We start from the raw sequence: 27,594 nt of genomic DNA on the forward strand, positions 1-27,594 counted from the left end.
TGCCAACTCACTGACACTAGACGAGCCTTTACATATTACCAAGGCCACTCAGAGTTAAAATCTTTGGCTGGCCGTATTTTTGAGTCTGGGGATAAGAATGGCAAGTTATTAGCTAATCTCATGGCCGAATTCAAATCCCAAACTGTAGTCTCCAAAATCGGCTGCACGGATAGAAGAACGACCTCAGATCCTAATGATGTCTTAAACGAGTTTAGCTCCTATTATAGTAATCTGAATAGAGCTCTCCCAGGTGGGTCAGTCACGGCTCTCTGGGAACATCTCAGTGCCCTTAATTTACCCACTCTCTTGACAGCTGATTTTGAATCTCTGGATAAAGATTTTACGGTCGAGGAAGTTGAGACGGCCATCCGCTCCTTTCCTAGCCCTGATGGTTTACCTGGGGAGTCCTATCGTATGTATGCTTCATTGATTGCACCTGACTCTTAAAATTGTACTTTAATTGTAAAGAGCAGATGTCCTTGGCCCCTACTATGTACCAGGCACATGTTTTTATCTTCAAACCCGGCAAAGACCTAACCCAATGTGCCTCCTACAGGCCAACCTCCTTACCGAACTACGATTTGAAAGTCTTGACAAAAATGCAAGCAACCAGATTGCTGACGGTTCTTCCATTGTAATATATAGATCAATATAGACCAAACTGGCTTCATGCTGGGGAAGTCGACTGACACCAACTTGCGAACGGTCGTCACTCACTTACAACTGCCCCCAGCCAACTCCTCCTCTAGAGTACTGGTGGCACTTGATCTAGAGAAGGCATTCGATACAGTAGCCTGGCCAGGGCCGGTACAAGGGGGGGGCGGAAGGGGAGGTGCCCTGGGCGGAACAAATTACCATGCAAAGGGGGGCGCAGTGCTGGCAGTGTGCTGCTAAAAATGTTTTGGGCATACTGTGGTTACCGCCAACCGGCCGCACTATAATCCCGCACAGCTGCGTAAAAGGATGTGCCGAGTGCACTCCTGCACCCGGCACAAGAATAGGACCCATCCGACCCGGTCTTCCGTTCCCTGTCAGGCGGATCTGTGGAGTGATCTCTGCCCGACAGGCACTTCCGAGTCCCGGCGTGACGTCACTGGGAGGCGGGAAGAGAGAGTGAGAGGACCGTAGAGAGCTGCCAGGCACCGCAGTGAGTGCGACCCAGAGGAGGAACCAACCACGGCAACCAGGCAGTCAGTGCATCAATAGTAAGCAGATGAACATCATGTACAGATGAACCGGCTAACTCGGGGGGGGGGGAGGGGAGAGGAGATATTATCCACATGCCGACCGGGCCATAGCCGAAAGATGGTTACAGCGCGGTTGGCTTATCCTGGGAGGGCGTCCATGGACGTCCTCCCAGAATACTGCTCTTGTGCGCCCCCTGGGGCACGCACCCGAGAACATCCTGATCGCGGCCGTTTACCATGTGATCGCTCCGTCAAATGATGGAGTGATCACATGTAAACAAACTGGCGTCATGTCATGAGCCGGTTCCTCCCTCCCCCCTGTGTACCGATCGGTACAGTGTGAGAGGAGAGGGGGAGGGATCGGATGGCTGCAGAGCTGTGGGCTGCATGTGTAGTGCCCACAGCGCTGCTCAGTGACAAATACAGTCACATGCAGCCATCCATCCATCCATGCTCAGTCATCCCTCTATGCTCTAATGCCCTGCAATACCCTGCACTACCCTGCAATACACTACAATACACTACAATACCCCGCACTACCCTGCAATACCCCACAATACTCTGCAATACTCTGCAATACCCCGCAATACTCTGCAATACCCCGCACTACCCTGCAATACCCCGCAATACTCTGCAATACCCCGCAATACTCTGCACTACTCCGCAACACTCTGCAATACCCCGCAATACTCTGCAACACCCCGCAATACTCTACACTACTCGGCAACACTCTGCAATACCCCGCAATACTCTGCAACACCCCGCAATACTCTGCAATACCCCGCAATACCCCGCAATACCCTGCAATACTCTGCAATACCCCGCAATACTCTCCACTAATACACAACACCCCGCACTACTCTGCACTACTTCGCACTACTCCGCAATACCCCGCAATACTCTGCAACACTGCGCAATACTCTGCAATACTCTGCAATACCCTGCAATACTCTGCAATACCCTACACTACTCCGCAATACTCTGCAATATCCAGCCATACCCAGTCATACTCTGCAATACCCAGTCATACTCGGCGATACCCTGCAATACCCAGCCATGCTCAGCCATACTCAGCCATACTCAGCTGTACTCGGCCTCTGTATGTGGCCAGGCTGTGGAAGTCTCACACATGTGGTATCGCCGTACTCAGGAGAAGTAGGAGAATCTATTTTGGGGTGTCATTTTTGGTATGTACATGTTATGTGTTAGAAATATTGCATAAATGGACAACTTTGTGTTAAAAAAAAAATGTGTTTTAACCACTTCCCGCCCGCCGTCATATGACGTCCTTGACTTTGTGTGGGGATATCTGAATGATGCCTGCAGCTACAGGCATCATTCAGATATCAGCTTTTTTAGCCGGCGATTCCCTACACCATAATAATGATCATAGCGGCTGTTCCACTGCTTGATCGTTCTTATGGGAGGCGAGAGGGGACGACTACCGACTCACCGCTATGATCAAAGCCAGGATCTTTTTTTTTTATTATTTCAGGCTTCCCAGCCTAGAGGTGAGATGTGGGTTCTTATTGACCTCATATCTCACTGTAAAGAGGACCTGTCATGCCATATTCCTATTACAAGGGATGTTTACATTCCTTGTAATAGGAATAAAAGTGATCAAAACATTTTTTTTTTGGAAAAAAGTGTCAAACTAAAATAAATAAAGTAAAATGAACAATAAAAAGAAAAAAACATTTTTTTAATGTCCGTGTGCTCGCATGCAGAAGCGAATGCATACGTAAGTCCCGCCCACATATGAAAACGGTGTTCAAACCACACATGTGAGGTATCGCCGTGAACGTTAGAGCGAGAGCAATAATTTTAATCCTAGACCTCCTTTGTAACTCAAAACATGTAACCAGTAAAAAATGTTAAAGCGTTGCCTATGGGGATTTTTAAGTAGTGAAGTTTGGCGCCATTCCAGGAGCGTGTGCAATTTTGAAGGGTGACATGTCAGGTATCTATTTACTCGGCGTAACTTCATCTTTCACATTTTGCAAAAACATTGGGCAAACTTTACATTTTTTTTTTTAAAGCACAAAAAAAGCGTTCAAAAAATTGCTGCGCAAATACCGTGCGAGATAAAAGGTTGCAACAACCGCCATTGTATTCTCTAGGGTCTTTGCTAAAAAATATATACATACATAATGTTTTGGAGTTCTATGTAATTTTCTAGCAAATAAATGATGATTTTTACATGTAGGAGAGAAATGTCAGAATTGGCCTGGGTGCTCCAAAACGCCTGGAGGTGCTCCCTGCATGTTGGGCCTCAAAATATGGCCACGCTGTGTAAAAGTCTCACACATGTGGTATCGCCGTACTTGGGTGTAATAGCAGAATGTGTTTTGGGGTGTAATTTGTGGTATGCATGCTGTGTGTGAGAAATAACCTGCTAATATGACAATTTTATGAAAAAAAAAAGAAAAAAAAAATCTTGATTTTGCAAAGAATTGTGGGAAAAAATGACAACTTAGAAAAACTTGCCATGCATCTTTCTAAATACCTTGGAATGTCTTCTTTCCAAAAAGGGGTCATTTGGGGGGTATTTGTACTTTTCTGGCATGTTAGGGTCTCAAGAATTTAGATAGGCCGTCAGTACCATAGCTTGTGGACTCTATAACTTTCACAAAGACCAAATAATATACACCAATTTGTACTTATTTTTTACCAAAGATATATAGCAGTATAAATTGTGGCCAAAATTTATGAAGAAAAATTACTAATTTGCTAAATTTTATAACAGAAACAAAGAAAATTTCATTTTTTTAACCAAATTTTCAGTCTTTTTTCTTTTATAGCGCAAAAAATAAAAAACCCAACAGTGATTAAATACCACCAAAAGAAAGCTCTATTTGTGTGAAAAAAAGGACAAAAATTTCATATGGGTACAGTGTTGCATGACTGAGTAATTGTCATTCAAATTGGGAGAGCACCGAAAGCTGAAAATTGGTCTGGTTAGGAAGGGGGTTTAAGTGCCCAGTTGTCAAGTGGTTAAATACCAATGGTATCAGTAATATGCAGCATGAAGGGGGTTATTGTGTTGCTACTGGTCACTAATGCATTCGTGATAAGTGTCAGTTAACCCCTTCGTGCTGCATTAGTGGCACAAGTATCAGTGTTCATTAACCCCTTTTTGCTGCAGCATAGCACTGATACTTGTGTCACTAATGCAGCACAAAGGGGTTAACTGACACTTGTCACTAATGAATTAGTGACCAGTGGCAACACAATAACCCCCTTCATGCTGCATATTACTGATACAATTGGTAATTAACCACTTTAGATGGGCTTGGGCTTTTTCAAAACCCCACGTGCCTGATCCGGCCAGGAAGCTGACAATGCGCAACGCTAATCACAGGCAGTGAGATATTTCCCGATCCGCGGCTGCACAGATCTGGAAATGTCTCACTGCCTATGATTAGCGCTGTGCAGTGTCGGCTTCCTGGTGGGATCAGGTACATGAGGTTGCATATATATACTGCGATGGGACTGCAGCTACAGTAACCGCAGTGTACCCGTACATCGCTACCTGTTTCAGGAGCCTGCCCTCACCCAACTCTCCTGTGATTGTACACAGCGAGAATCTGTCAGCAGGTCTCAGCCAATGATTCATGGCCAGGGCCTGCTGATCAACTGTGTCCAATCACAGCCCACAGAGGGCTCTATACAGAGGGAATGATTGCTTTGTTTCTTCTCCCTACAAAGCAGGGAAAATAAACAAATGAATCTGTGTTAAAAATCAGCACGCTATACACACATTATACATAGTTAGGCACACAACTAACCCCTTTGATTGCCCCTGATACCCACTTCCCAGTGTCATTAGTACATTGACAGTGTATATTATTAGCACTGATCACTGTATTAGTGTCACTGGTGATGTCAGTTATTCAGTTCCAACAAGGTGTCAGTGTCACTATCACAGTCCAACTATAAGTCACTGATCGCCCACATTGATAGTATATTAAAAAAAAAAATGTTGGCGGTTATTATTATGGAGATTGCCATTTATATTGAGAGTTGTCATTTTCTAAACTGGCACCGATGCTGGGGGATATAATTCCAGAAACTGGGACTGATGCTGGTGGTCATTATTATTAGCTTCCGGACCGTATCACATGTACGGTGACTCTGCTGCACTGGATCATGTACCAGGTACATAATCCAGCACTCCCAGGTAAGGGGCACACGCGTGCACAACCGGTGGCCTGGCTGTGCTGTGTGGGTGCTGGCCAATGGATGACCACCGGCACCCACCGATCATTGGAAAGACACACAGGACAGACCTGTGCCTATGTAAACAAGGCAGAGCTCTGTCCTGTCAGCGGGGAAGCTAAGCTGCGTTTTTTCAAAGCACTTTAAGTACCTCTAATAAAATACATATATTTAAAATGTGTGAGTGAACTCTGATTCTATCAAATTAAACTTCATTTAATTTGTATTAAGTAATATTTTCCTGTTTTGAAATGACACTGACTCTTTCTTTATGGGGAGGGGGGGGGGGGCAGTTTGCCATCTTTGCTATTGACTTTGAGGTGGAATTCCGTAGGTGGATAGAAATATTGTGCAGGTCTCTGACAGCCGAGATTAAACTGGAGGGGGGGGCTTTATCTACTTTTTTTGCTGTGGAGAGGGGTACGACGCAAGGTTGCCCTCTGTCCCCATCACTTTTTTGCGGTAAGATGTACACAAGCAGTAGCGGGTATCCGAGTGGGCACCATAAAAGAGAAGCTAGTTATGTATGCGGATGATCTAATCCTTTTTCTTAATGGTCCAGGCCCTTCTCTTAAGGAGGCCCTCTAAAGTCGTTCACAGTTCTCGGAACACTCAGGGTTGAAAGTAAACTGGGATAAATCTCAAATTTATGATCACTCATTGGTGTGGACGATCGAGATCAAATACCTTGGCATTGTGATCACTCCTTCAACCTCTGGTTATTGAAATTTTAACATAACCACCTTTAGTGCAGCACATGAAATCTAAATTGAAGACCTGGTCGCATTTCCCTTTTTTTCTGATTGGACCCATACATTTATTTAAAATGAAGCTTCTACTTGCATTTCTATAGGTCTTCAGGCATTCATCTGAATGGATACCCAAAAAATTATTTTGACTTATCAATTCCTGCCTGGTCTCTTTCCTCTGGGGCTCGGGTCAGCCAAGGTTTAAATTGTTAGTCCTCCAAGGACCCTGGCATCAAGGGGGCTTGGCTTGCCCTGATCTCCTTAAATATTATCTGGCCTCCCTTTTAATGCACGCTCACAAATAGCTAATTAGGCAGATTAATCTAATGCTGCGGTGGTGTTTGAGGCTTCCAGTTTAGGCTCATATGAGGCCTTACAAAACCTATTGTATCATGGTCCCGCTTCTTTTCTATCATTGACTAGTTCTATGAAAACTGTGTTGAAAGCTTGGTCCAGCGGTCTATGCTACCTATCCTAACCCTCCTGGGCATGTTTCTCCACATACTCCCTCTTGGTGTAACCCCGGATTGTCGAGGTTTCTGTCCATTCCTGATCCATAAATATGGGCATTGAGGGGCATAGAATACTTAGACTAGATTTGTTTAGAGGGACAGTTGCGGACAGCTTAAACCAAGCCTATGATCTGCCTAACTCATATTTATTCAGGTATCTCCAGCTCATACATGCCTTACAAACACAATTTGATGGACAGACAGTTGCTCTCTATACCTCGGCCCTGGAAAACCTACTTAGAGATGAGTCCATGACTAAGCCCCTATCCACCATCTACAAGGAGTTACTTCCCTCCATTCATGTTGGACTTGACCCCTCAAATCTAAGTGGCTCTCTGACCTCTCTGAGCTGAATGAAGAAGACTGGGAGGAAATATGGGAATACTCCTTTTCTCAGCTAGTGTCTACTAGAGATAGGCTGATCCAATTTAAGATTCTGCACCGAATTGACCTTACTCCCGTGTGGTTACATTAAACATATCCATTGATCCCTGCTGCCTGCTGGAGGAGGTTTTCATCAGACTCAGCAGACTTCATTCATATTTTCTGGCGGTGTTCATTGATCCAAATATTCTGGACAGAAGTAATTTCTGTCTTCCTCTCGGTTACTACTTTTCAGGTGCACTTGACGACTGATGTGTGCCTGTTGAGTCTGGTGGACTCCCTAGCTCCTCGTAAGGCCCCTAGGACTCTCATGGATCTTCTACTCTTTTATGCATGTAAAGCAATTGTCCTTAAATGGAAATCTTCCTCAGCCCCCTCACTGAATTTTTGGAAGTATCTAGTCAGCTCAGCCATACTATTTTACAAAGCAATCTATTTAGCTTGTGGCTGTGCTAAAAAGTTTCAGAAAGTTTGAGATATATGGATAGATTCCCCATCTACGAACAGTGACTCTGCCACACCCGACTGATGTTAGCTAATCTCATGAGAAGTTGGTGTAATGGTGGTGACATGCCTATTTGCTTTTTAACCTAGTTGGGTGCTGTTTTTTGGGGTAATACCATAGATATGTCCCTTCCCTGTATAATATTGCCACCCTGAGTTTTGATTTATAAGTACCTTGAGCTATTTTACCTCTGTGGTCGAAGCGTACTTTTTGTTGTTGTTACTTCACTGTGTTATTGTATGTTTTAAAACCTTTAAAATCCAAATAAAAAATAATCTTCAAAATGTATTTAATATATTCTTAAAGCATTCCCAGTGTTCATTGTTTATACGATTTTATTCCATTTAATATCTTATAGTATGAAGCGCAGTTTGGCGCTTTTGAAATTCAGTGTGCTTTTATTACCCTCCTGTTTCCCTCTCCTGTTATTAATATTGAATATAATTACCTTGTGATCGCTGTTTCATATTTCCACATCTGCGATCTGGTCTGTATTATTTGTAATCAGTAGAACTAGCATAGCATTATCACTTGGTGGGGCATCCACCAACTGACCCATAAAATTGCCCTGCAGGACACTTAACCACTTCAGCCCCGGACCATTATGCTGCCTAAGGACTAGAGGACTTTTTCCAATTTGGCACTGCGTCGCTTTAACTGCTAATTGCGCGGTCATGCAATGCTGTACCCAAACGAAATTTGCGTCCTTTTCTTCCCACAAATAGAGCTTTCTTTTGATGGTATTTGATCACCTCTGCCGTTTTTATTTTTTGCGCTATAAACAGAAAAAGACCGAAAATTTTGAAAAAAAATGATATTTTCTACTTTTTTTATAAAAAAAATCCAATAAACTCAATTTTAGTCATACATTTAGGCCAAAATGTATTCGGCCACATGTCTTTGGTAAAAAAAATGTCAATAAGCGTATATTTATTGGTTTGCGCAAAAGTTATAGCATCTACAAACCAGGGTACATTTTCTGGAATTTACACAGCTTTTAGTTTATGACTGCCTATGTAATTTCTTGAGGTGCTAAAATGGCAGGAGCGTTACAAAACCCCCCCCCAAATGACCCCATTTTGGAAAGTAGACACCCCAAGGAAATTGCTGAGAGGCATGTTGAGCCCATTGAATATTTATTTTTTTTCGCCCCAAGTGATTGAATAATGACAAAAAAAAAAAAAAATGTACAAAAAGTTGTCACTAAATGATATATTGCTCACACAGGCCATGGGCATATGTGGAATTGCACCCCAAAATACATTCAGCTGCTTCTCCTGAGTACGGGGATACCACATGTGTGGGACTTTTTGGGAGCCTAGTGGCGTACAGGGCCCCGAAATCCAATCACCGCCTTCAGGATTTCTAAGGGCGTAAATTTTTGATTTCACTCCTCACTACCTATCACAGTTTTGAAGGCCATAAAATGCCCAGATGGCACAAAACCCCCCCAAATGACCCCATTTTGGAAAGTAGACACCCCAAGCTATTTGCTGAGAGGCATGTTGAGTCCATGAAATATTTTATATTTTGACACAAGTTGCGGGAAAGTGACACATTTTTTTTTTTTTGCACAAAGTTGTCACTAAATGATATATTGCTCACACAGGCCATGGGCATATGTGGAATTGCACCCCAAAATACATTTAGCTGCTTCTCCTGAGTATGGGGATACCACATGTGTGGGACTTTTTGGGAGCCTAGCTGCATACGGGGCCCCAAAAACCAATCACCGCCTTCAGGATTTCTAAGAGTGCAAATTTTTGATTTCACTCTTCATTGCCTAGCACAGTTTCGAAGGCCATGGAATGCCCAGATGGCACAAAACCCCCCCAAATGACCCCATTTTGGAAAGTAGACACCCCAAGCTATTTGCTGAGAGGCATGGTGAGTATTTTTCAGCTCTCATTTGTTTTTGAAAATGAAGAAAGACAAGAAAAAACATTTTTTTTTTTCTTTTTTCAATTTTCAAAACTTTGTGACAAAAAGTGAGGTCTGCTAAATACTCACTATACCTCTCAGCAAATAGCTTGGGGTGTCTACTTTCCAAAACGGGGTCATTTGGGGGGGTTTTGTGCCACCTGGGCATTCCATGGCCTCTGAAACTGTGATAGGCAGTGAAGAGTGAAATCAAAAATTTACGCCCTTAGAAAGCCTGAAGGCAGTGCTTGGTTTTCGGGGTCCCGTACGTGGCTAGGCTCCCAAAAAGTCTCACACATGTGGTATCCCCGTACTCACGAGAAGAAACAGAATGTATTTTGGGGTGTAATTTCACATATTCCTATGGCATGTTTGAGCAATATATCATTTAGTGACAACTTTGTGCAAAAAAAAAATAAATAAATTTGTCTCTTTCCCGCAACTTGTGTCACAATATAAAATATTCCATGGACTCGACATGACTCTCAGCAAATAGCTTGGGGTATCTACTTTCCAAAATGGGGTTATTTGGGGGGGGTTTGAACTGTCCTGGCATTTTATGCACAACATTTAGAAGCTTATGTCACACATCACCCACTCTTCTAACCACTTGAAGACAAAGCCCTTTCTGACACTTTTTGTTTACATGAAAAAATTATTTTTTTTTGCAAGAAAATTACTTTGAACCCCAAACATTATATATTTTTTTAAAGCAAATGCCCTACAGATTAAAATGGTGGGTGTTTCATTTTTTTTTTTCACACAGTATTTGTGCAGCGATTTTTCAAACGCATTTTTTGGGGAAAAAACACACTTTTTAAAATTTTAATGCACTAAAACACACTATATTGCCCAAATGTTTGATGGAATAAAAAAGATGATCTTAGGCCGAGTACATGGATACCAAACATGACATGCTTTAAAATTGCGCACAAACGTGCAGTGGCGACAAACTAAATACATTTTTAAAAGCCTTTACAGGTTACCACTTTAGATTTACAGAGGAGGTCTACTGCTAAAATTGCTGCCCTCGATCTGACGTTCGCGGTGACTCCTCACATGCTGTTTACATTTGACGCCAGACCGACGCTTGCGTTCGCCTTTGCGCAAGAGCAGGGGGGGACAGGGGTCCTTTTTTTTATTATTATTTTTTTGCTTTTTTATCTTATTTTTAAACTGTTCCTTTCATTTTTTTTTTTTTATCATTTTTATTGTTATCTCAGGGAATGTAAATATCCCCTATGATAGCAATAGGTAGTGACAGGTACTCTTTTTTGAAAAAATTGGGGTCTATTAGACCCTAGATCTCTCCTCTGCCCTCAAAGAATCTGACCACACAAAGATCGGTGTGATAAAATGCTTTCCCAATTTCCCAATGGCGCTGTTTACATCCGGCGAAATCGAAGTCATGAAATGCTCGTAGCTTCCAGTTTCTTAGGCCATAGAGATGTTTGGAGCCACTCTGGTCTCTGATCAGCTCTATGGTCAGCTGGCTGAATCACCGGCTGAATTCTCAGGTTCCCTGTTGAGACAGGAGAGCCAGAGAAAAACACGGAAGACGGTGGGGGGGGCATTCCCTCCCACTGCTTGTAAAAGCAGTCTAGAGGCTAATTAGCCGCTAGGATTGCTTTTACATGAAAGCCGACCGCTGGCTCAAAAGAATGATACCAAGATCATACTTAAACCTGCAGGCATCATTCTGGTATAACCAATCAAAGTCGTGAATGGCGTACCTGAAGACATAAAAATGGTTAACAATAAAACACAGTAAACGGTAAAGTATAAGAAAATTCCATACCTGAAAAGCAAACATGATAAAACATAATAACAATAAAACATTGCAAAATAGAATACAGTAAAAAAGAGCAGAACAATAGAGAGAGAATAGAGAGAGAGAGAACAATAAAACGACAACTATGTTTTTTTATTTTCTATATTTATTTTTTTTTACACTTTTTTTTGTAACTAACTTTTATAACTGTAACCGGTTCCAGGTTCGGGTCTCTCAAAATGCGATGGCATCTTGGGAGACCCTGTGAAAGTGTGCCTAGTCTGTGCAATGCTGTACCCTACGCTAATACTCAACTAGTGAATGGTAGCGTTCAAAACATTCACCAATGCAAAGACCAGGATTGTCAGGACAGGAGGGACGATAATAGCGGGTGTCACGCCTATATCCGCGCTTGCTGCAGACACAACATCTTTTTTGGGGGGGTTCGTTGGTTAGGGGTACTCGGGAGGACATAAAGAAAATGCCTCTCATGCAGTCGACTGCATTTGGTTGGGGATGTGAATGGGGGAATTATGGGCACTGCAGAAGTGGTGGGTTCCCAATTAGGATTGGTGATTGCAGCAGGAAGGGCACTATGTGCATGACGGGCCTGTTTGTCTTCTTGGTGGCAGCGGGACACTACTTGTGCTTGCCACCTCACCAGTTTGAACTGCACTTATGGGACTCGCCACGTCACCAAGTGTTACTGCAGTGCTGGTTTGACTATGACCGGGGTGTACTAGGCCGCTGGTGCTTGCCAGTTCACCAAAACGCTACCCAAAAAACTGTTAGCGATCGCAGGGATCAGGCCTGACTCTGCGAACGCTGCAGTTATGCATTTAGTGTTTTGTAAGTGACAGTGATCGATCGATACTGCACTTGGGTGGGCTGGGCTGGGCCGGGCGGGGGGGCAAAATGCAGGTGCTAGCAGGTATCTGGGCTGATCCCGCTAACACTGCGTTTTTGGGAACCCTAATCTGCTGGGGACACTAGTATAGATCTGATCGGATCAGATATTGATCCGTTCAGATACTATACCACTAAGGGAGGTGTACGGTGCGTGCGTGGGTGTTAGCGGTACTGGCGCTAACCTGACGCTGCTTGGGGCTGCTGCTTGCCAGTTCACCAAAATGCTACCAAAAAAACTGTTGGCGATCGCAGGGATCAGGCCTGACTCTGCCAACGCTGCAGTTATGCGTTTAGTGTTTTGTAAGTGACAGTGATCGATCGATACTGCACTTGGGTGGGCTGGGCCGGGCGGAGGGGCAAAGCGCAGGTGCTAGCAGGTATCTGGGCTGATCCCACTAACACTGCGTATTTGGGAACCCTAAACTGCTGGGGACGCTAGTATAGATCTGATCGGATCAGATATTGATCCGTTCAGATACTATACCACTAAGGGAGGCGTATGCTGCGTGCGTGGTTGTTAGCGGTACTGGAGCTAATCTGACGCTGCCTGGGGCGACGCATATCAACGCTGGGCGATCAGGGGGCTAAACCTTTATTCGGTAATAAACGGCGAGTGCCCTGACACTTTAAAAAATAAACGAACTAACCAGCGTCACCCGTAACGGTTATACGGTGATCACTGGTGAAAGGGTTAACTAGGGGGCAATCAAGGGGTTAAAACATTTATTAGATAGTATATGGGGGTCCCTGTCGCTATAAAACGCTGATGGCGAACCTAAATATTTATGTCCCTAACTAGCGTCACCAGTGACACTAATACAGCGATCAGAAAAATTATCGCTTAGCGACACTGGCGACGGGGGGTGATCAAGGGGTTAAAACTTTATTAGGGGGTGTTAGAGGTGTACCCTAGACCTAAAGGGGGCTAATACTCACTGCCCTACCACACTAACTGTCACAAACTGACACCAATGCAGTAATCAGAAAAAAAAAAAAAAAAACTGCTTGGTGTCAGTGTGACATGGGGGGGGGGGGTGATTAGGGGGGTTCGGGGGGCGATCGGGGGGGATCGGGGGTGTAAAGTATGCCTGGCATGTTCTACTGTGTGTGTGTAGTAAAAAAAATGGGGTTGTGACCTGTCCACTTGCTTTTATCTGAATGCACCAACATGCCTCCATCCCAATGGATACAGAAAAAATATTGAGGATGAAGGCGGGACTTTGTATGATGCATGTTGCGAATGTGTCCACATTACAAGAAATGTTATGGTAAAATGTCTACGGTGGATCCTGTACCGAGTAATGATACCCACAAAATATGTTGCAAGAAGAAGATGGTATAAAGTTTAATAACATAGATCCTAAAACCAAATACATAATAAAAGGAACACGTTTAGGCCACCATAAAGCATATTAAAATAGGTATGGTTACAGACATAGTTCGAATAATGGTTGTACATTTACAAGAGAAAGTACATAGTACAATAATACAATACGTAGTACATGGTACAATGAATAAGTGTGTGCATCAATAGATGTTAACTCTACGCGTTTCTTGGCTTGAAACCAATCGTCAGGAGTCTGATGCAGTGTAACTGCGTTGAAACAATAGCAATATGTCAGTATAGCAACAAAAGTATGGGGAAAATGGACAAATAGAGATGCAAATTGTTAATATACTTACAAGTGATGCATAGGTAAATAATGACCCGTACATTATAGTGCAATGTTGGTCTGGGTCCACCAAGTCTCCCTCGGGGTTGAGGCAGAGAGCACGCCCCAAAAGACCATCGGCCCCGGCCGACAGGGTGGCCAAGGCACCTACAGAGGTCACCAGGCGGGGACAGATGACGAGGCCCAGGGAATGGGAGGAAAGCTGTGAAAAATAAAAGGGAGATGTATATGTGAGTGAACTAAGGTGAGGGGTGTGAAGTGAATATAGAAGGAAAAAGGCAAAGAATGGGACCCAAAGTGTACGTGGGTATGAGTGTGTGAAAAGACCCAAGACAAGGGAGAGGCGTGTATAAACCGTAATATGTGTGTGCAACAAAGGAAGCCACTGCAGGTGTCAGTGGAGCAGTGTGGAGGTGTGCAAGGAAATTACCTGTGGTGAGACTTCCGGGCCAGGTAACATGCCCCAAGGAAACATGGCGAACACTCGAGGCGCCCGGCCATTGACAGCCGTTATATAGCCGTAGGCCAGGGGCGTGCTCACGCCAACGTCATGAACGGACATGATGACGTGACGGGGGAGGGGCAGCGAGGAACAGGATGCAGGGTGTTCCTCGCTGCCCCTCCCCCGTCGCGTCATCATGTCTGTTCATGACGTTGGCGTGAGCACGCCCCTGGCCTACGGCTATATAACGGCTGTCAATGGCCGGGCGCCTCGAGTGTTCGCCATGTTTCCTTGGGGCATGTTACCTGGCCCGGCAGTCTCACCACAGGTAATTTCCTTGCACACCTCCACACTGCTCCACTGACACCTGCAGTGGCTTCCTTTGTTGCACACACATATTACGGTTTATACACGCCTCTCCCTTGTCTTGGGTCTTTTCACACACTCATACCCACGTACACTTTGGGGCCCATTCTTTGCCTTTTTCCTTCTATATTCACTTCACACCCCTCACCTTAGTTCACTCACATATACATCTCCCTTTTATTTTTCACAGCTTTCCTCCCATTCCCTGGGCCTCGTCATCTGTCCCCGCCTGGCGACCTCTGTAGGTGCTTTGGCCACCCTGTCGGCCGGGGCCGACGGTCTTTTGGGGCGTGCTCTCTGCCTCAACCCCGGGGGAGACTTGGTGGACCCAGACCAACATTGCACTATAATGTACGGGTCATTATTTACCTATGCATCACTTGTAAGTATATTAACAATTTGCATCTCTATTTGTCCATTTTCCCCATACTTTTGTTGCTATACTGACATATTGCTATTGTTTCAACGCAGTTACACTGCATCAGACTCCTGACGATTGGTTTCAAGCCAAGAAACGCGTAGAGTTAACATCTATTGATGCACACACTTATTCATTGTACCATGTACTACGTATTGTATTATTGTACTATGTACTTTCTCTTGTAAATGTACAACCATTATTCGAACTATGTCTGTAACCATACCTATTTTAATATGCTTCATGGTGGCCTAAACGTGTTCCTTTTATTATGTATTTGGTTTTAGGATCTATGTTATTAAACTTTATACCATCTTCTTCTTGCAACATATTTTGTGGGTATCATTACTCGGTACAGGATCCACCGTAGACATTTTACCATAACATTTCTTGTAATGTGGACACATTCACCAACATGCCTCATACAAAGTCCCGCCTTCATCCTCCATATTTTTTCTGTGTGTGTGTAGTGTTGTGCACTCACATTGATGACTTCTCTCCTTGGCGCCGGAACGGAAACTGCCGAGCCGAGGAGAGATGACATCACATCCTCTGCCTGTGTGTACTACACACAGGCAGAGGAGGATTCTCATTGGCTGGGAGCGATCGCGAGGGGGGGCCACGATCGGATGGCCTCCCCCTCATCTCTCGTCGCTCCCAGACCAAAGGCGACCGCCGCTGGCACCGGGGGGGGTCCGATCGGACCCTCCACCCGCGGGAAGGCAAGGACGTAAATACACGCCCTTTTGCCTGCCCGTGCCGCTCTGAGGACGTATATAGTCATGCGGCGGTCGTCAAGTGGTTAAGAAATTACGTGCCTTAACCTCCGTGGCGGTATGATTATGTCAGATTTTCAATGCTCAAAGCGGTACAATGTTTCGCATGGAAATTTGGCGTTTTATATTGTAGGCATGTAATTCTTAGGAATAACTCACTTAAATCTATCCAAACAAGAGTCTAGTAGACATCCCGGGTATTATAAAGTTTGAAACACAAAATCATAAATTATAATATAATAAATAACTATAAATAATTATAACAAATAATATAATAATAATAACATTTATTTAACCACTTGCCGACCGCTGCACACCGATGTACGTCCTAAGTTTGGCGGCGGATATCGTTGTTATGGCAGCAGCTAGCTACCATAACCCCGGTACCCCGTTTTCGTGCGGTGGTCGGCTTTCAGATAAAAGTGGTCTCTGCGGCGGATTCGCCGCGAGATCACTTTTATCGGTGGCAGCAGAGGGCCCCCCTCCCACCGCCATCCGGTGCCCTCCGCTGCTTACAGGAGTCGTCGTAGCGGCGGAGGCAATCGCGTCTGTCCCCTTGTTGTGCCTGGAGACGAGTGAGGGGAAGATGGCGCCCACTCGTCTCCGTGACACTGCAGGGCAGAAGCGACGTCAAAACGTCACTTCCGCCCATACATCTTAAAGGCACATTTTTTTCAATGTCATTTTTTTAAATGACTTTTTTTTTTTTTAATTGCATTTTAGTGTAAATATGAGATCTGAGGTCTTTTTGACCCCAGATCTCATATTTAAGAGGTCCTGTCATGCTTTTTTCTATTACAAGGGATATTTACATTCCTTGTAATAGGAATAAAAGTGACACAATTTAAAAAAAAAAAAAAACCAGTGTAAAAATAAATAAAATCATGTAAAATAAATAAGAAAAAAAAAATTTAAACCCCCCCCGTCCCGACGAGCTCGCGCGCAGAAGCGAACGCATACGTGAGTAGCGCCCGCATATGAAAATGGTGGTCAAACCACACATGAGGTATTGTTGCAATCATTAGAGCGAGAGCAATAATTCTAGCCTTAGACATCCTCTGTAACGCAAAACATGCAACTTGTAGAATTTTTTAAACGTCGCCTATGGAGATTTTTGAGGGTAAAAGTTTGACGCCATTCCACGGGCGGACGCAATTTTGAAGCGTGACATGTTGGGTATCTTTCACAATATAAAAAACATTTGGCTAACTTTACTGTTGTCTTATTTTTTAATTCAAAAAAGTGAATTTTTTAAAAAAAAAGTGCGCTTGTAAGACCACTGCGCAAATACGGTGTGAAAAAAAGTATTGCAATGACCGTCATTTTATTCTCTAGGGTGTTAGAAAAAAAAACAATATATAATGTTTGGGGGTTCTAAGTAATTTTCTAGCAAAAAAAACTGTTTTAAACATGTAAACACCTAAATTCCAAAACGAGGCTAGTCCTTAAGTGGTTAATAATGTAATCAAATCAAAAACACTGAAATTTGCTCAGTTGCATAATTGTCGCGGTCATTACTTTTAGTGTTTGACTAATTTCTCCACAAATCACTATCCCTCAATTCTGCAAGTGTTTCTAATTTATTATCGCTGTTTTCTAGCTGGTCTAAAACTGCTTTTGATGTAATGGGACACTTTTTGTTTGCTATGGACATTCTCAAGTTTCCAGGCAGAAAGAACAGTATATATAATATAAAACTACATGTAGGGCACTGGACAAAGCATTAGGGACAAATGGGAGGTGAAATAATTTGATACAGTACACTGTAATCTTACAGATTACATTACTGTATGTGTTCTGTGTTTTTCACTTTTTGAATTTGGCGCCGGGCGACGCTTGCAGGGAACAGAGCCCGACACTGTCTGTGATAGACTGAGCGGAGGACACAGCCCGCACACACAGTGGGGAGACATTGCAGGATCCTGGGGACAAGGTAAGTAACTTTGCCTGGATCCTGCGATGCAATCCCGAGTGTGGCTCGGGGTTACCGCTTTTGGTAATGAAAATTCACCTCAAGCCACACTTGGGATTACCGCTAGGGAGGTTAAATGAGTGAGCAGTTTGTTCTGCCCAGTCAATATTTATGTCAATATACACATCCCAGTCCATCCTGCATTTCAGTCCCACTACCAGTTTCGGTGCCTTCCCTTTGGTCTGTTCATCTCCCCCAGGACATTCACAAAGGTCCTATTGTCTGCCATAGCAAGGGGGATGAGAATACACTACTACTTGGACAGCATCATTCTTCTAGCCAACAATCGGGAGATGCTTATCCAGCATCAGGATGCTCTGCTACACAATCTACAAAATTTTGGGTAGCTAATCAATTCTGGAGAAGAGCTTCCTCTGCCCAACCCAGAGAATGTTCTTGGGGGCAATTTTGGATACACCACCAAGACGTCCTCTTATAGAGAAAGTCAAAGGTGCTTTGGGAGCGAAGTCTCTCCCAGAAGAACAGTGCCTGAGTATCCTTGGGTCTTCTTAACCAATTGTTGTTTCTGAATGGAACATTATCATGCCAGACGTAAGCCAGAAAAACGGGGGGCACATTTTAAAGCGGAGTTCCACCCATTTAAAAGTCAGCAGCTACAAAAAGTATAGCTGTTGACTTTTAATAATCAGACACTTACCTGTCCCACGGTCCAGCGATGCGGACACATGAAGCGCCGCTCCTCTCCACAGCGCTGGCATTCCAACTGTAGGTGCCCGGCTGTGGCTTCACAGCCAGGCGCACACTGCGCATGAGCGAGCCGCGCTGCACGCTGTGAATGGCCACGCAATCTTCTGGGACCTGTGACATTCCCTGAAGATTGCAGAGAGGGAGGGGGAGAGGTGATCTTCCTTCAGGCACCGTGGCGCCAGGGGAGGAATTGGGAGCTGGGTGCCTCTATAAACAGGGTACCTGCTCCCCCCCAAAAAAATGACATGCCAAATGTGGCATGTCAGGGGATTACCAACACTTAAAGCGGAAGTTCCATTTTTGGGTGGAACTCCGGTTTAAGGAGCTGCTCAATGCTGTACAGCCCACAAGGCATGGTATTGAATGCTCTCTAACTGAGAGCAGCATTCAAAGTTCTTCTGGCATTCGCTCCTTTGATAAGAGGAACACGAGTTGTGCTGTGCCTAGGCAACAATATGGCAGTATCATACATACAGAGGCAGGGGGAACGGGGAATCAAACCCTGATGGAAGTGCGACTGTTAGTCAATTCATCTAGAAGAGAGAGCTACATCTACAGCCATCTTTGAATCTATCGTCTGTACACTGATATGCCCATACACATGCACTTGGTGGAAGTGCTTTGTAAGTGAATTTTATTCATTTAAATAGAGTCAATGTGTTCTTAGAGCACCAGATGTTCTTTTTTCATTTGCATATACCTGACCCATGGAGCCAGTGATATCTAGTCTTTGTGGATTGATCATTGGAGGACATATCCCCACAGTGCGGGAAAATTGCATGTTGACCATTCCGATCTCATTCCGGTAGCCAATTCCTACAGAATTGGCTACACTCTGGAATCTAACCCTAAAGACCATATTTCTGGTTGCCATTAAATTACTATGAAAAGGGTGTCAGAAGGTGCAGGCTTTTGTACACTAGGAGCTTCACCTAACATTCTGCCCTGACAGAGTGGTCCTAAAACTTTCAGACCGCTTTACCCCTAAGGTGCTTTCTCCTTCCACATTAGCCAAGAAGTTAATTTACTATCTTTGGTGAAGTGGGGGAACCGTATCCAATAGATGTTTGCTTAACTCTAAAGGCCTACTTGGCAGACATCTCTTCTTTCAGGCAAACAGAAAATCTGTGCTTGGTCTCGCATAGCTTATGGCAAGGACAGTCAGCTTCAACGCCTACAATCACCTCCCAGACTAAGACAATTAAAAAGGCCTACTCTTTATAAGACCTTCATGTTCCAGAAGACCTAAGAGCACACTGAACCAGGGCAGTGGCAACTCTGCAGACAGTGCAGTGTCAAGTGTCTCCTGAGTCTATTTTGCAAGTCAGCAACATGGTCCTCCCGGAACACCTTCATTACATTTTATTAGGTGAACCCGGCTCAGATCATGACAGCAGAATTTGAAAAGCTTATTGTGCATGTGGGTAGGTGCAGTGTGGTGTGAGAAGTGATGACACTTGTGAGAAGTTCTCCAGAAAGGAGAACTTGTATTAAAAGAAAAGGCTGAACAGACAACCCAGCGGGAGAGCACCATGCCAGTGAAAAACTCGCAGTGGATATCGAATCACCAACAGTGTCTGTCTCGGAGTGTGAAATGTGGCCTGGTGGCAGACCCAAAAAGGAGGCTTCTGCAGAAGGATGGCATATCCCCAGCCTGTCCCTACTCATCAGTAACCTACTGCTTGATACCTTCCCTTCCCTGAATCTGTCCCTAATCTGTCCACTCGCAAGAATTTACGGAAATTCGAGGGGCAACGGTCTTAAATAGACTCTGCCACACCTAAGATGGCCACCAGAATCACCTGGTCATCCAGCATCCATTTGGATCACTGCCCCAGTGACTCAGAAAACCATGTTCCTCATGAATTCCTCTCCCTCTGCATTGACGCTGCGGTTTCTCCAGAAAGGAGAACTTGTATTAAAAGAAAAGGCTTAACTGAACAGACAACCCAGCGGGAGAGAACCATGCCAGTGAAACACTCTCAGTGGATTCCGATGCACCGACAGTATCTGTCTCGGAGTGTGAAATGTGGTCTGGTGGTGAACCCAAAAAGGAGGTTTCTGCAGAAGGATGGCATATCCCCAGTCTGTCCCTACTCGTCAGGAACCTACTGCTAGATACCTTCCCTGGATCTGTCCCTAACCTGTCCACTCGCAAGAATTTACAGCAATTCGAGGAGCAAGGGTCTTAAATAGACTCTGCCACACCTAAAATGGCCACCAGAATCACCTGGTCATCCAGCATCCAATCGGATCGCTGCTCCAGTGACTCAGGAAACCATGTTCCTCATGACTTCCTCTCACTCTGCATTGCCGCTGCAGTTGAGCGCCACCTGCAGTGGAGACAGCAGACTGCATCTGCCTACATACAGGTGCATACTTATGCTACTGATCATTACAAATTTTTTCTTGGGCCCTCACGAAAGCAAAAAAATTGTATACTCACCTTTCTATAATTTTCCGTTCTTGGTGCATCTTCATGGTAGCATACAGATTCCCACCCAAATGGTGAGAGTTACAGAAAATGCTGTGAGCCAGATCTGTCTTTGATTAATAGCTAACCAGTAGGGAAGAGCCGAACACCTCCCGGTTCGGTTCAGATCCAGAACATGCGAATGGCCTGAAAGTTCGCACGTACATTTGAACACCGTTAAAGTTTTTGGGACTCGAATGTGAGAAATCAAAAGTGCGAGTTTTAAAGGCTAATATGCAAGTTATTGTCCTAAAAAGGGTTTGGGGACCCGGGTCCTGCCCCAGGGAAAGTTTTAAAAAACGGTCGTTTTTTCGGTAGCAGTGATTTTAATGATGCTTAAAGTGAAAAAATAAACGTGAAATATTTCTTTAAATATCGTACCTGGGGGGTGTCTATAGTATGCCTGTAAAGTGGAGTGTGTTTCCTGTGTTTAGAACAGTCCCTGCACAAAATGACATTTCTAAAGGAATAAAAGTAATTTAAAACTGCTTGCGGCTGTAATGTAATGTCGGGTCCCGGCAATATGGATGAACATTATTGAGAAAAACGGCATTGGTAACCCCCCAGCCCATTAACAGGCCGTTTTGGTCTTGTATGGATATTAAGGGGAACCCTGCACCCAAATTAAAAAAAGAAAAGGCGTGGGGCCCCCAGGCCCTATATACTCTGCACAGCAGTATACAGGCAGTCCAAACAAGACAGGGACTGTAGGTTTGTTCTTAAGTTGAATCTGTAATTTGGAACAGGTACATTTTTTAAGTGTAGCTCCAGCCCAAAAATCTATTTTTAAGCTTTTTGGATAACACAGGGAAGGGTTATCATCACCCCTGTAACATTTGTTTTTCTGTCTGTGCCCCTGTTCAGGAGATTTCACCTCACTTTCTGTCCCAATGACAATTGGATTTTGAAAATTTGGGGTTTTTAGGGAAACAAGGATTGGTGATAATAAAGCATCAGTGGAGACACCTTTTTCCCACATTAACTCTTATGCCGCGTACACACGAGCGGACTTGCCAACGGGCTAAACTCCATCGGCATTTCCGACGGAAAGATTTAGAACATGTTCTATATCTGAGCCCGTCAGAAATGCCGACAGAAAAAGTCCGATGGGGCATACCCACGGTCGAAATGTCCGACCAAAAGCTCCCATCGGACTTATTCTGTCGGGAAGTCCGGCCGTGTGTATGCGGCATTACAAGAGAGAATTTCCCTTCCTAGGGGTAGATTTCCTCTCACTACCTGTTGTCTCCCTCCGTTTGTAAGTAGGAGTGGTTTGTAAGTCAGATGTTTGAAAGTAGGGGACCGCCTGTATATACTATAAGGCCTGCCCTATATACTCTGCAGAAATTTGGGCCCTAGGTGTTGGTGGTATCAGAACACTGCAAGCCCTCACAGTTACTCTTGGTGGCCACTGGAACGGGCCCTGCTGTGAAATATTATATCAAGAATTGTAATTACATGCCCCTGTTGAACAGGGTCAGAAAAATTGGGCCTGTAGTGGTGGTGTGGTGGTGTTGTTACAACAATGTAAGCCCTCACAGTTACTCTTGGTGGGCACAGGAATGGGCCCTGCTGTGAAATATTAGATCGAAAATTGTAATTACCCGCCCCTGTTAAACAGGAGCAGAAAAATTGGGCCTTAGGCGGCAGTGGTGGTGCCACAACACTGCAACCCCTCCCCGATACTCTAGTTGAGTGCAGGAATGAGCCCTGCTGCAAAATATTACAGCAAAAATTGTAATTACACGCCCCTGTTAAACAGGGGCAGAAAAATTGGGCTTTAGGCACTGGTGATGGTGCCACAACACTGCAACCCCTCACAGATACTCTAGTTGAGCGCAGGAACGAGCCCTGCTGCAAAATATTACAGCAAAAATTGTAATTACACGCCCCTGTTAAACAGGGGCAGAAAAATTGGGCTTTAGGCACTGGTGGTGGTGCCTAGAACCAAAAATGTTCTTAGAAGCTATATACATGAACATTGAGGAGGAATAGGATAGTCACTCAGCATAACAGGATAGTCACTCAGCATCAGCATAGGCAGTCTTCAAGGGATCTCACATTCATAAAAAAATTAATCGGTTACATCAGCATCAGGTGCTTGGTAGCTGGTGATCCAAGACTGATTCATTTTTATGAAGGTGAGCCGATCAACCGAGTCTGTGGACATACGCACTCTGTGATCGGTTACAAAGCCTCCAGCAGCACTGAATGTACGTTCAGATAGAACGCTGGATGCAGGACAGGCCAGTAGCTCAATTGCATACTGTGCAAGCTCTGGCCAGTGATCCATTTTCAAGATCCAGTAACCTAGTGGATTTTTGGTTGGAAAGGTCTCCAAGGCTGATCTTGCCCCAAGGTATTCCTGCACCATGTAAATCAGACACTGGCGATGGTTGCTGGAACCGATCAGACCTTGGAGCTGCAGACTAAAAAAATTGTCTGAACGCATCGGTCAGAGAGCCACCTTCTCCACCGCTACTTCTGTGACTGACCAAAGCCTCAGCAACACGTTGTCCAGGAGGACCAGGAATTTGCCACCTCCCAGGCTCTGGAAATGCATTGCACAAACCTTTCTGCAAGGCCTTACCCTTGTAACGTGGATCAAGAAGGGTTGCCAGCCAGTACTGATCCCTCTCCTTGATACCACGAATCTGAGGGTCCTTTTGCAGGCTTTGCAGGATCAGGGAGGCCATGCAGCGTAGGTTTGCTGAGGCATTCGGTCCGGAGTCCTCTGGGTCACTAAGGACGACATGATCCGCAGCCACCTACTCCTAGCCACGCACAAGTCCATGGGTTTCTGGGGACTGAAAACAATCCCTCGAAGACTGCTGCTGATGCTGAGTGCCAGGCTCCACCTTCATGCTGACACAATCCTCCTCTTCCTCTTCCTGTGTGATAGGCAGACCTGCAGGGATACTGTCTGGATAAAGGGGGCAATGAGAGGTAAGGAAGTCCTCCTCTTCCTCCCTCTGTTCTGATGCATGCACTGTCACTGCTCACCATCCTCGTGGCCTCCTCAAATGGTGACAGGACAGTGCATGCATCCTTGATCATTAGCCACTGGCGTGGTGAAAAAAAGCCAAGCTCCCCTGACCTTGTCCTGGTGCCATACTTGCACAGGTACTCATTGTTGGCCCTCTGCTGTGTGTGCAGCCGCTGCAGCATTTCCAACGTTGAGTTCCACCTGGTGGGCATGTCACAGATGAAGCGGTTCTTTGGCAGATTGCATTCCTTTTGAAGGTCAGCCAGCCAAGCACTGGCATTATATGACTGGCGGAAATGCCTACAGACTTTCCTGGCCTGCCTCAGGAGATCCTGTAAGCCCGGGTACCTGCACAAGAACCGCTGCACCTGGCGTGGCATCAACCACCTCTGAGTCTGCCCCTGCAGAGCTGCCAGAATTTCTGCCCCAGTGTGGCTCCTGTCCCCTAAGCAGACCAACTCAAGTACCGCATGGCATCTTTTTGCCTGAGTGCCCTAGAATGCCAATGGAGTACTGCTGGTTCTGAGGACAAATCTGCACAGGAAGAGGCCATAGAGGATGAAGAGGAGGAGGTGGGGCAGAATCATCACTACCAGCATTTTGGAGGCGTGGTGGCGGAACAAGCTCCAACATTACTGCACCCTGTCCTGTATCCTTCCCAGCTGCCAGCAGGGTTACCCAGTGCGCCGTGAAAGAAAGGTAACATCCCTGTCAATGCCTGCTGGATCATGAGTCAGCGGTAATATGCACCTTCCCGCTGACTGCCCTGTCCAACGAGGCCTTCCACATTGCCTTCCACATGCCGGTAGAGAGTTGGAATGGCCTTCCGAGAAAAAAATGGTGTTTGGGAACCTGCCACTGAGGTACCGCACATTCCACAAATTCTCGAAAGGGGGCAGAGTCTACCAGCTGAAAAGGCAGCACTTGGAGTGCTAGCAATTTAGCCAAACTAGCATTCAGCCGCTGAGCATGTAGATGGCTGGGACCAAATTTCTTTAGACGGTTTAGCAACTGGGGTAGGGAAATTTGCTGCTACAATCGGATTTAGGTGTACCGGTAGCAGATTGCCCGCAAGTGCTTGGGACACCTAATTCTACACCTTCATTCCTCTCAGTGCAGGTCTCTGAGAGGACTAAAGGTATAGTGGGGTTGGAGATCCCAGCTGATGAGGAGCAAGGAGAGGTCCGCCTTGTTCTTTGGTGTGTGTCTTTTAAGTACTGTTGCCAACGGAATGCATGGGAGCTCGACATATGTCTGGTCAAGCATGTGGTGCCCAAGCGACTGCTGTTTTGGCCACGCTTGATACGCTTCAAACATAGGTAGCAAACAGCAAAGGTGTGATCTGCAGCACACGTCTCAAAAAAGGCCCACACCAACGAACTTTTGAAAACACGCGCGGAGTCAGCAGCGCCCTGCACATGCGGAGCTCTGCAGTGTGATGCAGTCGGTTGGCTGTCCTTAAGCTGGCCCCTGGAGGGCATCCTGTCTCGTTGGAGATGTGCCTCCTCCTCCCTTATAACAGGCACCCACGTAGAGTTAGTGACCTCATCATCCCCTCCCTTCTCACCACTGGAGCAAACCTGGCAGTATGCTGCAGCTGGGGGAACATGACTGCCAGTTTCTTGTCCTTCTTGGGCACCCCCTCTCTCTGGGCTCATGTTACTGCCTTCATCCTCAACCTAGGTACCATCATTGGAGCCTTCAAAACGCTGCGCATCCTCCTGCAGCATGTACCCGACACTGTGGTTGAACAGTTCGGGGGACTCCTCAGGACATGATGGTGGGGCTAGGGAAGGAGTGACTGATGCCACTGAGCCGATGGAATAGGCCGCTTTGGCAGCTGCATTGGCAGCCAAACTTGTCTTATCCTGGGTGACAGAGGATGAGGACGGCTTTGTGATCCACTCTACCAACTCTTCTGCATGTTGTGGCTCAACACAGCCAGCTGTCGAAAAAAAGGACAAGCGTGCCCCACTGCCACGTGCTGAGGATGCACCGTGTCCACGACCAGCATTGTTGGTTGTAGACACAGAGCCTACTTGCCCTCTTTTAGTGGCCTGTGAGTGTCTGCCTTTCCTTGGTGGCCTTCCAGACATGCTGTAATATTGGATTAGCAAAACACCGCCTGAAGTTCACTAGAAAAATTACACCAGGAATGCCCAGGAATAGGCTTGGCTAGACTATAATGCAGTGGATATATATTTAGGAGACTGTATATATATTTTTATGCACTGCAGATCACTGAATCACCTGCCTGCCTGAAAGTGTCATTGAAAATGTACACCAGGAATGGCCTGTAGTCAGGTATAGGCTTGGCTACACTAGAATGCAGTGGATATATATGTAGGAGACTGTATATATATCTTTATGCACTGCAGATCACTGAATCACCTGCCTGCCTGCCTGAAAGTGTCGTTGAAAACATACACCAGGAATGGACTGTAGTCAAGTATAGGCTTGGCTAGACTAGAATGCAGTGAATATATATGTAGGAGACTGTATATATATCTTTATGCACTGCAGATCACTGAATCACCTGCCTGCAAGTGTCTTTAAATACGTACACCAGGAATGGCCTGCAGTCAGGTATAGGCTTGGCTAGACTAGAATGCAGTGGATATTTATGTAGGAGACAGTATATATATTTAATGAACTGCAGATCACTGAATTACTTGCCTGCCTGAAAGTGTATTTGAAAACGTACACCAGCAATGTCCTGCAGTCAGATATAGGCTTGGCTAGACTAGAATGCAGTGGATATATATGTAGGAGACAGTATATATATATATTAAATGCAATGCAGATCACTGAATAACCTGCAGTCAGATCTACATAGGATACAGTGTGTGTGTGTATATATATATATATATATATATATATATATATATATATATATATATGAGCCGGGATGTGTATATATACTGAATACACTGCAGCTAACTGAATCAACTGCCTGCCTGAAGTATATTAGAAACAGTAAACCAGGAACGGTCTGCAGTGAGATCTAGCTAAACTGGATACAGTGGATATAGGCGACGTGCAGGTGGCCTTATATAGTGTGGGGTGTGGACTTAACCCCCTGAGCCATAATTGGCCAAAGGCACCCTGCCTTTGGCCAATTAGGGTTCTCTCTGCTGACGGCGCTGTGATTGGTCAAAGCATGCGGGTCATAGCGCATGCTTGGCCAATCATCAGCCAGCAATTCACTGCGATGATGCAGTGCATTATGGGGCGTGATGCGCTACTCAAATTTGGCGCGAACGCCCCATAATGTTCGATCTTCGTCGAACGATCGAACAGCCGATGTTCGAGTTGAACTCATGTTCGACTCGAACAGAAAGCTCATCCCTACTAACCAGTCCTAGCAGGTTGTGGGGGTGGAGTCACAACCATTGTATGCTTTCTTGAAGTTGCACTAGGAAAGGAAAATTACAGGTAGGTGAGTATACAATTTTTCATTATTTTAGTACCCCCATGGGTTATGATTTGTGACTGATTTGTGATTGGAAACACCCAAAAAATCTGCAATAAGTGTTTTTCCTGCAATTGAAATGTATTATGAAATCACACTACATATAAATTATAAGTGTGTGTGTGTTTTTTTTTTTTTTTCTTTTTTTGGCCC

General features: G+C 45.1%; 1 protein-coding gene across 2 annotated transcripts in view; it reads right to left on the minus strand.

Annotated features, from left to right (window-relative positions):
• Window positions 1–27,594, minus strand: part of CNTNAP1 (contactin associated protein 1) — a 668,106-nt gene that overhangs the window by 146,083 nt on the left and 494,429 nt on the right. The window lies entirely within an intron of this gene.

This window comes from Aquarana catesbeiana, linkage group LG12 (genome assembly GCF_042186555.1).
Source record: "Aquarana catesbeiana isolate 2022-GZ linkage group LG12, ASM4218655v1, whole genome shotgun sequence".
Lineage (NCBI taxonomy): Eukaryota > Metazoa > Chordata > Amphibia > Anura > Ranidae > Aquarana > Aquarana catesbeiana.